Source organism: Centroberyx affinis, unplaced genomic scaffold (genome assembly GCF_046629955.1).
Source record: "Centroberyx affinis isolate AG114_WGS23_722 - 3 ecotype Tasmania unplaced genomic scaffold, CSIRO-AGI_Caff_v1 ptg002564l_1, whole genome shotgun sequence".
NCBI lineage: Eukaryota > Metazoa > Chordata > Actinopteri > Beryciformes > Berycidae > Centroberyx > Centroberyx affinis.
In genome coordinates, this window is record NW_027280774.1 from 53030 (window position 1) to 66709 (window position 13680).

Genomic DNA, 13680 nt, shown 5'->3' on the forward strand with positions numbered 1-13680 from the left:
AACTCGGGACACCAATCTTGAAATCGGGACAATCCCGGACAAACCGGGACGTCTGGTCACCGTAACCTAGATAGCTTTAGGCTAGTATGGCTAGTTTGTATTTGAAGCTCAGCTAGCTAACTAGCTAACCTAGATAACTTAGTATGGATAGATAGTATGTTTTTAGATACAGTAGTAGCAGCGCTAGGCTTAATAATATTAGCTTCCTCCTCTCTTAACCTTTGCCTTTTTCACTGGGCTTCAGTCTAACATTACTTAGCCAAATATGCTGTGGTTCTTTGTCTCCACCCACTGAGGTTTAACTCGGTAGTTTTTTCTGCCTCCAGAGCAGCTCTGCCTCCAAGAAATGTTTGTAAAACGAAAAGCCCAGTCTGCAAAACGGGATGCATGGTTTGGTTTTCTTGTAGTAGCCATACAAACATCACCAAAATTAAGCTAACTCTAATGCTAAATGAATGGCAGCCATTGTAACAGATTTCAAATTTCAATCACAGTCATTCTTGTTTAGTTTAAAAAGTTAAAGTTGATTTAAGTATAATTTTTACCAAAACATCTGATGTTGCCATTGATCCTATGACTCCCATTCACTTTGCAGTAGGACCGTCAACAATTTTACCAATTTTGTCTGCGCTGAGTTTGGGATTTTGGATGACAACATTAAACCAAACCACATGCACAGTGGACTTTCAGCTGGCTCTTGTCCCACTCACACAAAATAGCCATCTGAACATCACAAAAAAAGAAACCAAGAATTATCTTTTACACAGCGGGGAGGGGATGTTTATCCCCCGTTTGTGCTCAACGACAACTTGACCCTTGACCTTTGCGGAGCGTGTGGAGGCAACATGGGGGCTGTTTTACCATCTAGCAGCACAGACACACACCTGACACACCTGACAGAGAGGACTTAGCCAGGGCACCGATCCCGTACGAGTTGGAAGAGTTCCTCTTCAGACGAGGCAGGATGGAAGTAGTGTCCTCCATGGACAGCTGAGGAGGGAGGGAGGGAGATGAAGGTGGAGAGAGTAAGAGAAATGGAGAATAGAAAGAAAAACAAGTAAGAGGAAGGAGAGAAAGTGTATAAAATGATATAAGAGAAAGAAAGTGAGAAGAACAAAAATGTGTGGAAGGAGGAGAAATGACAGTGATATAGATGAAAGAAAAAAACATAAAATAAAGGCAAGAAAGAGAATGGAACAAAGGAAGGGAAATAAGAGGTGAAGGGAGCAATATGGTAGAAAATGACAGAAAAGAGAGTGAGGGAGGGAGAAGCAGAGAGAAAGGGAATTGTACAATAACAGAGGAAATAAGAAAGGACAGTTGATTATTTGAACAGTCTGGAGATGGCTACAGGGATCGTTGATAAAAGGAGAAAATCATAGATATACTGCAGCTCAAAGGGAACGGTAGGATGGATGTTAAAGTGGTGATACGAGAGCAATTTAGATGGGCAACATTGAGTCTCTCGCAAGTATAGGAGTCAGCAGGTGGCACAAAATCAACGTGAATGACAGTGGAGTGCACTGAACAAAAAATACTAGTGGTTATGCTGTAGTTGCTGACAAAATTGCCCATTTACAGTACACTCCCTCAGAATATTACCTACTGTATGTATCATGGATTTAGAAGAAGTGATAGACTTTTTGATAGAAGCTAGAACTTTTTGGGCAACTCTGGGAAACAGTGGCTAAGTGATTTATTTATTCATACTGGAACATTTTGTTAGCGGGACACATTGATGCGATTCTTTATTGAACCCCGAAGGGAAATTCTGTTTTCTCTTTCCCCCTTTCCACAGAGAGGTCAGAGGTCAGGGTCAGTGACAGAGCAACTCCCCTCCAGCTGGTAGGGATTCAGCGTCTTGCTCAAGGACACTTCAGCAGGGCAGATGGTTGCGGAGACAGGGGGCTTGAACCCGAGTCCTTCAGCAGAAGGACAGTCTCCCTGCTCTCTGCGCCTCCCTGCTGCCCCAAAGCCATTTTGAATACATTTTTGACCCTGATGTGGCTCCGTTTGTTACCCGTTGCTGGGAACGTTGCCCATCCTCATTGCCCTAGTGTACCACTGCCCTCAGAGTGAAAAACATGGGAAAGCAGATGTGAAATACATGAAAAGGACAAAAAAAAAAAAACAGGGAACAGAAAGCCCATCACAAATCGTTGGTGCATACAGCCTCAAATCTTAGTGTGACATAGCTTTGGAAAGACATGATGTTTGAGGTTAAATCCACCCTAAAAACAAAATCCATGTTTTTTCTAACTTAGGAAAACTACCAAAAGCAAAAGACAAGAGAGACAGGTTTGTAGCTACTTGTTTGGGTAGAAAAATCCACATCAGCTGCACATGCAACCATCAGGACCGGTGTGGTTCATCTTTTTCGTCTTTATCTGTCAGTAAATATGAGAAACTGAAGATACAGCCTGATCATTGTGTGTGCACCTGATCCAACATCTAGTGACTTCAGAGCCACATATTAAATCATATACAATATTTTTATTTTGGGTTGCTGCAGGGTAGGTCTGCAACTAACGATTATTTTCATTATCGATTAATCGATTGATTCTTTTTTTGATTAATTGATTAATCGTTTAGTCAGTAAAATTTTAGTAAAATGTCAAAAATACTAACAAATGCCCATCACAAGTTATGAGAACCCAAAGTGATGACCAGCAGCCAAAAAAGCATTTGCAAAGCTGTAACCAGCAAATGTTTGGTATTTTTACTTGATAAATGACTAAAACGATTCATCGGCACGTGGATTCTGCTACACTGAGGGAATCTGTTATAGAGTTGATGTAGTGTTTTTTTCTTTAAATAAGAGATAAAGTACATAAATTCCAGTATAAAGCCGGTCTCATATCGTCCCTCTGGGGTGTACTAGTACTAGTATCATCCTATCTGCTGTGTACTGTCCGAGCGCCCCCCCTGGTTATAACAGTAACATGACGTGGTATAGTAATAAAGCAGCCAGTCAGTCCGCAGCCATTACAGCAGTCCCCCATCATGCATTTCTCCTCCATTAGTACTGTAGTGTCCACTGCAGCCTGTTCTTTCTCAAATGTAATAAAGCAGAACCGATTGGGCATTTAGCAACACAAAGCTCCATGTCTCACAAATTCCTCGCGCCTCCAGGCAGCTTTGAGGCAAAACTAAAATTTACATTTTCCTAAACAAAATTCGGTTCAGCAGAAAAATGCACTTTCTCATGCAGTGCTTTTCAGTAAAAAGTGGGACTTGTTCGATGGCTTCAGCTGCGGATAAGATAAGCTTATTACAGCCTGTTATCTGTGACTCTGTATATATGAAGCTTGCAGTACAGTAGATTAGCAGAGAGCCGAGATAGAGGTGGAGAGGGACGGCAGAGAGAGAGAGAGAGAGAGTTTGGGGAGGAGAGAGAGAGAGAGAGAGAGAGAGAGAGAGAGAGAAATGGGGGTGGGGGGGAAGAGAGAGATGGTGGGAGAGAGAGATAAGAGACAGACAGAAAGAGAGAGAGAGAGAGAGAGTGGCAGGAAGGAGCGAGTTGCATGTCGACTTATCTGGTCAGAGCCCAAACTCAGGTGGCAGCAGAGTGATGGAGGGGGAAAAAAATGACGGAGAGAAAAAGGAAGAGATTAAGCGAAGAGACTTACATTGATTCCTTCCCAGGAAAACTCGGCACGGCCATGCTGGGAGGGGGGGGGGTGGGGAGAGAAGAAGAAGAAGAGGGGGAGGGAGGGAGGAGAGATGAAGGTGAAGAAGAGGGAAGAGAGGAGAGAGAGATTTAAAAGACGGGAAAGGAGAGATTCAAGGCAGAGGAATTTGCCTAAAGCCCCAATCCTGCATTAGTTTTGAACATATACATTTTGGATATCAGGGTGTCTGCAGGTCTTCGAAAAAGTCTCAAAATGTATTAGATTATATTATATAAACTCAAAGTCTTGGATATGGTTCAGCGTAGCATTTTAAATCTTAGAGGTCTTAAAAATGTTGAGGTTTCCTGGTGTGTTGTCATGCACAACTCTACTCTGATCGGTCTGCAGCTGTTTTTATTTTGACATTATTTTAATTGCAGATTTGCTCTTAAATGTAATTCAAAATGGCATTAAGCTCTTTAAAAGTGTTATATTTAATGAAACTTGCAGGTGCCCTGGCTATAGTCATGTACATTTTTGAAGAGTTTGACTTGTACACGTAAACTGAGAAATGGCTTTCATCAATGTAAACAAACATGTTACAGCATCAGACTACATTTAGGAATAATGTTAAGCTGACATACTGTTTGTCCATGTATCAAAAGCTCAGAATGACATACCATAAAGTTGAATTACTTGCTGTCTAATGCTAACAGGCATAAAAAGACACATTGAAAACCAAGCTGTACCATGCTAATACATGGATGCACAGTGCAGGGTTGCTGTATAGAGCACAGCAAAACATAAATACAGTCAGTTTCAATCAGCAGGAGACAGACAGCAGGAGATTCATATCAGTTCATGGTAGGAGGGGAAACAGACAGAGAGATGTGAAGCCACAGTGAATGAATAAATAAATGATTAGTTCGGTGTCATATCATATATAACTGTCGAATAACCGAGGCATGATGGGCTGTGAATATTGATGCTGTTTTAGCAGTTAGCAGGGGTGTGTGTGTGTGTGTGTGTGTGTGTGTGTGTGTGTGTGTGCGTGTGTGTGCGTGCGTGTGTGTGTGTGTGTGTGTGTGTGTGGTAATAGTGGAGTCAGCCCCCATCATCTCTCTGTCCATCTACACCGCCCAGAGTGTTTAGGTAACCAATGGATACCACTCAGCAGTGACCCTGTTGCCGGGGGCAACAGCAGATCTGATGGGTGGCCAAACATGGACACTATAAATTTGGCGCGTTGATCCGCGCACACACAAACACACACACACACACACACACACACACACAAACACTCACATACAATCATATTGTACAACACAACACACACAGGGAAACGGAAAGGAATTTAAATGCTCTTCTGTCAAAAGGATTCTTTGATATTTTAAGTTTTAGTCTTTTTCCCCTCAGGCCCTTGTCACAGCGGCCTGAAAAAGTTTCTCCAGTGGCACTTCAAGCTTGTTAGCATTGTTCTGCCGTGCGAAGCTGTAGAGCCGTAACTGCATGAGTGGTGAAACGGAAAAATGCCTTGAAGTTTATGTCAAAAGTAAATGTCAAAATTTATCTCCTGTCCTGACTAAACTGCTGCTGCAGTACGGAAGTGGCTCGTGTATCATGAAAACCCTCATGACCTTTCACCTTTCACAAGTAGTTACTGCTGTTAGTTTTTGTAGTGCAGTATTGGCATCTCCCTTCAAACCGTTGCTTCAAACGAGAAATCCTAACATTACTAGCATGCTGATTAGAGAGGTAGCTGACCAACAAATCCTTTTCCAAAAGTACTATGTGACAAAGTAAAAAAGATAAATAAAAAAAAGATACTAAAATCCACAAGTTCAAGTGAGGTTTCCCTTTGATGCTTTGGCTTTTTTTCTGAGGCGATTCCTATTCATTTAATCCTACAAGTTAGCATTTCACATTCACTTGTCCTTCAATAAACTCAACAATAAAATAATTTTGACATGACTTTACCAGTGAGTGTCCGTCCTGACACACACTGCACCCCTAAAGTGAAGCCAAAACGACTGCACACCTTTGCCCACCTACTTGCTGATGAATAGCGACAGCCTGACTGCTACACACACTCTGCCCACACAGGTAATCTGATGTATTTAATTAGGGTTTGGCAGAAAAAGTGTCACACATTAATGACTTGTTGGCTTTACTCTGCGCCCACCAGGCTGTAATAACAGGTGTGTTTGCACAGCAGATTGATTTAAATAAATGTGACGTGCAAAGATGAACGTTTTAGTGTATTTGTTGTTGCTCTAAAGAAACAGTAAAGTAAACTTATCTGACAACTATTCTGAACTTCAGCACCCAGAAATCCTGTGCAGTGTGAGGTCAGTAAACGTCTCACAGCTCGCTCATGTTTACCAACCGGCCGGTCTGTGATGCTTTATACCAAAGGAAACCAAAGAGACGAGAGAGGAGAAGATCTAACGCTGGTGAGAAGTGTCCAAACCCAATAGCAGAGTTTCATTTGGGGAAATAGGTCAAATCGATGGCGTTTCAATTAGTGGGATGGGACTCTCTCCTCTATTGTAGCCCCACTTTGTGCTTTAGGCTGATAAAACGAGTGTATTTCCACATAAAAATCTTGCCTAGTTCAGCTTTAAAGGTGCATCGTTCACTCCAGTGTATTTGTTGCTGCTCTGAAGAGACACTGAAGATATGATATTAAAGATTAAAGTAATGGCACAGGTGGGAAGCCTTTTCATCTTTGTATAGAGTTTTATTCCTGCTCTAACAGCACCTAAGAAAAGAACCACTTTGCTGTGGACAAATACAGCCAAGGCCATCTAAAGAAATAAAGCAAATAGTAAAAATACTGATACGGTAATAGAATGACTGGTGGAGGATCAACTTCCTACTCTGAAAAAGAAAGAATAAGAATAGAAAGCATGTGCCAGTGATGATAAAACAGTAAGACAGATATATCTCTCTCTCTGTCTGGATAATTATTCCCGCTTTAACCAGCAGCTAGTATGCACAGGGCAAATTCAACCTCGGATATCTACATGAATTAAAGTGAATTTGGGTCTGACTTGGTTAAAGGCTCCGCTGCACTGATTAACATTCTCCATCAAGTGTCACATGTGGGAGATGTTTAGCAAATTGAAACCACAGGCAGGCCGAATTTGAAAGCCAGAATTAATTCCGCCTTCCCGCCGAGCCCCTCTGCCTTTCTCCGAGGCGTCGATGTAATATTCATGTCAGGGATGTTTATTTTCATGACAAGTGAATGAGGAATAAGAATAATCCTTTTCTAACAAAGCAGCCCCTGAGATGGCAGAGGGATTTAGCAAAGCCCCGCGCGACTCACCGGTCGCCTCGCCGCTCTCCGCCTCGGCTGACACGCACTTTGTGGTAATGACAAGAACAGGGGGGAAATTTGGGGGAATAATTCATAAAAATGCAGTAACAAGCGGGCCGGGCTGCGGGCCAGACCTGGGCTGAAATACTGACAAGTCACCTCAAAGGACCTTTTTTTAACCTTTACTCATCCAGGCAGAAGTTTGGCTGAGCACGCACGCAACACCCAGTGTCAAAGTCCCACAGTTAACTAGACTAGAATGAATTCATTTAATGTTTAATTTAACTTCCAAACCAAATGAACATGCACAAAAGTGGCAGTGTAGCTTGAACTCATCCAACTGAATCTTTCATTTTCATTTTCAACAATCAGAAACAAAAAAAAAAAAAATCCCAACAAAGACGAGTGACTCAGAGATCCAGGCAACCAAGAAGGAATCATTATATTATTACTGTCTGAGACATACTCTGGTTACGATATTGAATTATTATTCATGAGATAAATACACTCAGTAACAGCAATCATTTGAATGAGGCCACGAAAATAGACTGAAAACTGACATTGAACACATTGGTGAACAGATTCAACAGCAGGTCCTGCTTTTAAGACAATAAATGATCTTGAGTCCAGTGTCATTTTGCATTTCTATTCTTGGTGTACACATTTGTATTTAAAATAAAAGTAGATCCGTTCTCCCAAACAGGAACTATCTCTCCACTATGTTCTCTACTATCAATAAAAATGCTATTTGGCAAAATTAAGTTCTAAATCACAGCAGCAGGACCTGTTGTTGAATCTGTTCACCAACGTGTTCAATGTCAGTTTTCACTCTATTTTCTCATTCAAATGAATGGGAAGTAAAAATCCAAATGCTACAAACTCTACCAGCTGCATCTGGTCTTGGTGAGTAGTTTATATTCTGGTTTTCATGGTGGTCAAGAGCTGAAAACCCCCCATGTTAAAACTAAGTGGGACATCGCTTTAAAGGAGCCTTGATTAGTAGTAACTGATGGAGCTGATCTCCTCTGACACAAGTCTCTGGTAGAGGAAAGTGAGTTTAGAAAACCAGTAATCTCAGTCATCTGGCCAAGTAATCACTGAGTCATTGGTATTGATCAACAGCCCTATCAACTCCTGCAGGTAGATTATGGTCATTTTGTGCTGCGGGGGACGGAGAAACCTTTCCTCTTCGTCCCTTTTAATGATTCAGAAAACGTAAGCGCAGCTGGGCTCAGGGTCAGAGTGCTGGATGTGTAAAAGATAAATAACTGTCTGTCTGTGTGTGTGTGGGAGGTTCCAGCCGTGATTTATCACAGCCGAACGTGGAGAAGCAAGTGGCAATAGTGGTGTCACCACTGTCCTTGGAATGTGTGTGTGTGTGTGTGTGTGTGTGTGTCTGTGTGTTTTGCACTGGCTTGCGTCAGAGGCCTCAGATTTTGTATTCAAAAAGACCCTCCAGTGTGTGACAGTTCAGCTCTCTGATGATCAACTGAGTGTGAAAGATCAGGTGGCAATAGCGCCGTCATCACCATCCTTTCTAACTTGTGTGTGTGTGTGTGTGTGTGTGTGTGTGTTCACGTTTTGTATTCAGATAGACCTCATCATGTGTGTTAACAGCTGACTTCTCTCCTGTTGCCTCCTCAATAGCGAAGAGAGCTGAAACTCAAATCCGTTCAACCGCGGTGACACAGACGGTTTCTGAGGAGTGAAAGACTGAACATACAGATTCACTGTGTAACTGAAGCTAAATCATCTCTTCATTCTGCTGCCGAGCAGTGGTGGAAAGTAACTAAGTACATTTACTCAATTACTGTACTTAAGTACAATTTTGAGGTACTTGTACTTTACTTCAGTATTTCCATTTTATGCTACTTTGTACTTATACTCCACTACATTTTAGAGGGAAATATTGTACTTTTTACTCCACTACATTTATTTCACAGCTATAGTTACTAGTTACTTTTCAGATCAATATTTTATATTTAAAACATTTGATCATCTTTATAAAATAACTATAAAATAGCATTGTTATAGATTAGACTGCCCAAAAGTAAAGCTAAATTGTTAAGATTAGCTTCACGTTGACAACTTTAAAATGCTGCTTACATGTACATGTATGTCAATAAATCAGTATTAATATTCCAATAATTTATGAAAAATATAACTCTCTAAATGGGGACAGTTTGCATAATGAGTACGTTTACTTTGATACTCTAAGTACATTTTGCTGCCAATACTTCTGTACTTTTACTTCAGTAAGATTTTGAATGCAGGACTTTTACTTGTAATGGAGTATCTTTACATTGTTGTATTGCTACTTTTACTTAAATAAAAGATCTCGGTACTTCTTCCACCACTGCTGCCAAGTCACAGTGTTTCCCCTGGAGGGCTTACATTACGCAATGATAATAATAACAGCTGATTAAAATTAAGAATCAGTTTCAGTGTAATAAGGGAAAACTTATTTTTTATAGTTTAGATGTTGTCTCTGTAGGGCCGCACTTGTGAGTTTAATTAGTTTGGGAGATATAATTTGGACGTAAAATTGTTTTTTATCTGTTTTCTTTCTTTTTTATAGTTTAGATGTCTCTTAAGGGCCACATTTTAGAGTTTAATTAGTTTTAGTTGATAGTGGGTGATATAATGTGGGTGTAATATTGTTTGTTGTTGTAATATTTAATTTCAATAACTTTCCATTAATTTTTCATTTCATTCAATATGAAAAAGTTGAAAGGCCCTTAGGCGCAAAACAATAAAGAGCCAAACAGAAACAGAACAGAGTAGAAAACAGTGATTGGCTTCTATTACTAGCTGCAGGATAAGAAACATTTTCACTCTTTGCACTGAAGTGGCTTCCAACCTTTTCATCTTGTTTGCTTCCCTTCTTTTTCCACTCTGTTCTCTTGTGGATATTTATTTTTTAAAATCCTTTTTAAGGTAATCTATTTATCTTGGCAAACTCCACTGTATGTACCAGAGTAAGACTGATATATCGGGTCGATATTGGTGTTTTATTAGGTATCGGATATCGGCCAGTCAGTCAGTGTCGTCCTCTGATAAGATGGAGGTTCCTTCTGATTAGAGCTACAGAAAAACAGTCTGGAAAACCTGACATGACATTTGATTTTCTTTACATTTTATTACTCATTTAATTGAATAGGTGTGGTGGGTCTCCCTGCCTTAAAGAGCTGCTAACCCTAGTCTGGGTTTCAATGGAGAGTTTTAGTGTCCCATGATGCTCTAAATGCTGTTTCAGAGGCTTTTCCATCCTGATGAGAAGAAAATTCTGGAGGAAAAGTTTGAATTTTTTGGCATGGAAATGGATAAATTTAATGTCACTGAATATTGGCACAAAATAACGGCTATCAGCAGCTTCAAAACAAAAATGTCTATCAGTATCAGCATTCAGAAACCAGTAACAGTCAATGTAAGGAAAAGTCCAAAGGCAATAGATGAAGCTTTGACTCGACTTGGAGCTGAATCTCAGTGAAATCTCGTTGTGGTTTTCATCCTCACTCGGCCTCCTGTCCTCTGAGGAGATCTGATAGGAGGAGTCGCTATCGATCTGACTTTTAGTGCGACCACAAACAAGCTGATGTTTCGGCTAATGTGTTTTTCACCGAGCCTGATGCTGCAGCCGTGGTTTCCTCACTCAGGCGCTCTGGGTGCTTCACACTGAAAACAGGAATCAGAGTTGAGTCTTTGGTTCCTGTATTCATATATGTAGCATGTGCTCTGGTTTGTGTCTCTGATGTGATGGTCAGCAGTTTGTAGTCTTTGGATTTGGGTTTCTGTATTGTGTTCAGTTTGTATCTCTGAGTCTATAGTGTACAGCTTGTACCTCTGAAGCTATATTGTTCTGGGGCCAGTTGCATAAAGAGAGACCTGGTCTTAGACTTAAATGTGACTTTAAGTCAAACTTGCTATAGACATTTACCTGTTCCTACTACTTCTTGGTTGTTGTAGATCTCTAATGGTTTGTTTCTGTCTCTAAAAACTCTCTCTCTTCTTCAGACTCTTCCCAAAAACCAAAGATTTGGCATCTTGTATGAAATAGCTTCAGTATTTAAACTTCCCACTCTGACAGTTAGGCCGACTCGTTGCCATAACAACAAAATTCTTAACTCAAGATTAGCCAGGGGGAAGGAGGCTAACTTTCCTACCTCAAAATAAGTCAGTTGTAATATTTAAGTAACAGACAGTTTTAATTAGACTAGTCCAACCTGAGAATCTCAGACCAGTCTAAACTTAGACTAGTCTTAAACTAGCTTTATGCAACTGGACCCGGTTTGTATCTCTGAGTCCCATAGTGTTTGGTCATTTCTGAGTCTCTCCTGTCTTCAGTTTGGATTTCTGAGTCTACGCTGTTCAGTTTGTATCTCTGAATCTCTAGTCCTCACTTTGTTTCTCTGACGTTTAATGAGTTCGCAGCAGTCAGCTTGTATTTTTGAGTCTTTTATAATACTCTTTTTGCATCTCATTAGATTATCTCTCTGGGTCTCCAGTGTTTAGTTTGTAACTCTTGGTCCGCTGCCTTCTGTTTGTATCTCTTAAGCTCCTCTCTCCTTTCTCCTCTCTCCTTTCTCCTCGCTCCTCTCTCCTCTGTTCTCGCTCCTCTCTCCTCGCTCCTCTCTCCTCTCTCCTCTGTCCTCTCTCCTCTGTCCTCTGTCCTCTCTCCTCTCTCCTCTGTCCTCTGTCCTCTGTCCTCTGTCCTCACTCCTCTCTCCTCTCTGTCCTCTCTCCTCTCTCCTCTGTCCTCTCTCCTCTGTCCTCTGTCCTCTGTCCTCTGTCCTCACTCCTCTCTCCTCTCTCCGCTCTCTCCTCTGTCCTCTCTCCTCACTCCTCTGTCCTCTCTCCTCTCTCCTCTGTCCTCTCTCCTCGCTCCTCGCTCCTCTGTCCTCTCTCCTCTCTCCTCTCTCCTCTCTCCTCTGTCCTCTGTCCTCTGTCCTCTCTCCTCTGTCCTCTCTTCTCTCTCCTCTCTTCTCGCTCCTCTCTCCTCGCTCCTCTCTCCCGGACTGAGATTGCACATTGCCTTAACCGTGCGAGTTAATTCAGACTCGTTCTATTCTGCCGAATCTCTCTCCACCTCCTGCCCTTTTCTCTCTCAAGGTCCATAAATTACAAGGAGGAGTCATGCTTCGTGGAGGTAAACAACTTGAGGGCTGCCATGGGATCGCTGTTCAACAGCAGCAGCAGGTCTGCTCCATCCGAAATGAATTCTGCTTCCACTGCTGCGCTGTTGTCAAGGAAACATGAACATTTGTCCTGAACCAAACATCTTAAAAGTGCTGCGTGTCGCATTTTAGCATCAATAAATCATCACCACATTCATTTTGAGACATTAGTATAATTACTGTAAACAAACCAGACCTCACTGAGCAGCCTGTCAGCCTCTACCAGCCTCTACTCTGCATCCTCCATTGTTTCTCCACCTGGTGGATCTGGAGGGAAATCTGCTGGATCGCTTTACGGCACAAAAGAGGAAGAGGTTCTGTTCTTCCAGAGCAAACGGAGCTAAAGCTGAAAGAGTTTCTGGCAGCAGATGGTGGAAGGAGGGAAAGGAATATGGAGAAATCACTTCCAACATGTTGAGCCTCCTCAGTAAAGACAAAGAGAAAAGGAACAAAGAAATAAGGAACGGGGCTTATGGGAAATGTAAACTTAATTTGTAGAAACACTGGCACTAACAATATCACTGGTGTGAGATAGAGGCGATCAATTGTCTCCACCATGCTCTCGTTGGTTTACGGGTAATTATATCAAAGTATCACAATTAATTTGGCAATGATATGTTGATGTTTAAAATGCACCTTTGAAAACACTAAAACTAAAACTGCTACTGCAGGTTCGCCTTCCTACCTTTGTTTAGTGCAAAAAAAAGAGTAAAGAAAAGAAAGCAGCAGCCAGCGATGGAAAAACAATAAGATTGATGTCTCTGTCTCCCCTCTCTCCCTCTCCCTCTCCCTCTCCCTCTCCCTCTCCCTCTCCCTCTCCCTCTCCCTCTCTCTCTCTCTCTCTCTCTCTCTCTCTCTCTCTCTCTCTCTCTCTCTCTCTCTCTCTCTCTCTCTCTCTCTCTCTCTCTCTCTCTCTCTCTCTCTCTCCCCAGGGTGCAGGACTGAGAGGTGATACATGGCTCAGTAATAGTCGCAGCCCAGGGGAGAGGGGCTCTGTGGCCTTGGTAAGAGACTATCAACACACACACACACTCAAACACACACACACACACACCTCACACCCACTCATGCACAGCCGCTCACACACCCACAAAGGTGCACACACACACACACACACACACAGGCGTACAAACTAGGGTTCAACTGATATGGGTTTTTCAAGGTTGATACCAAGATTTTGCGCTTTCAATTTTTCAGGTTTCATTCCAAAAAATTACAGATATTTAGTTTGTTTCCCCCTGAATTTTCTCCTCATCAGGGTGGAAAAGCCTCTGAAGCAGCATTTAGAGCATCATGTGACACTAAAACTCTCCACTGAGACCAGACTGATGAAACTCTTTTAGTGTCAGCAGCTCTTTAAGGCAGAGAGACACCACACCTATTCAGTGGCAGGGAAACTCATCGAACAATTAAATGAATAAATAAAATGTGCAAAGAAAATCTAATTTCATTGCAGGTCTTACAAATGTTCTTTTCGGTGGATCAGGAAAGAACCTCCTGGCTCATATCTGATATTTAATAAAATCCCAACATCAGTCAGTTATATTGGCAAACTGATTGACTGAAACAGATA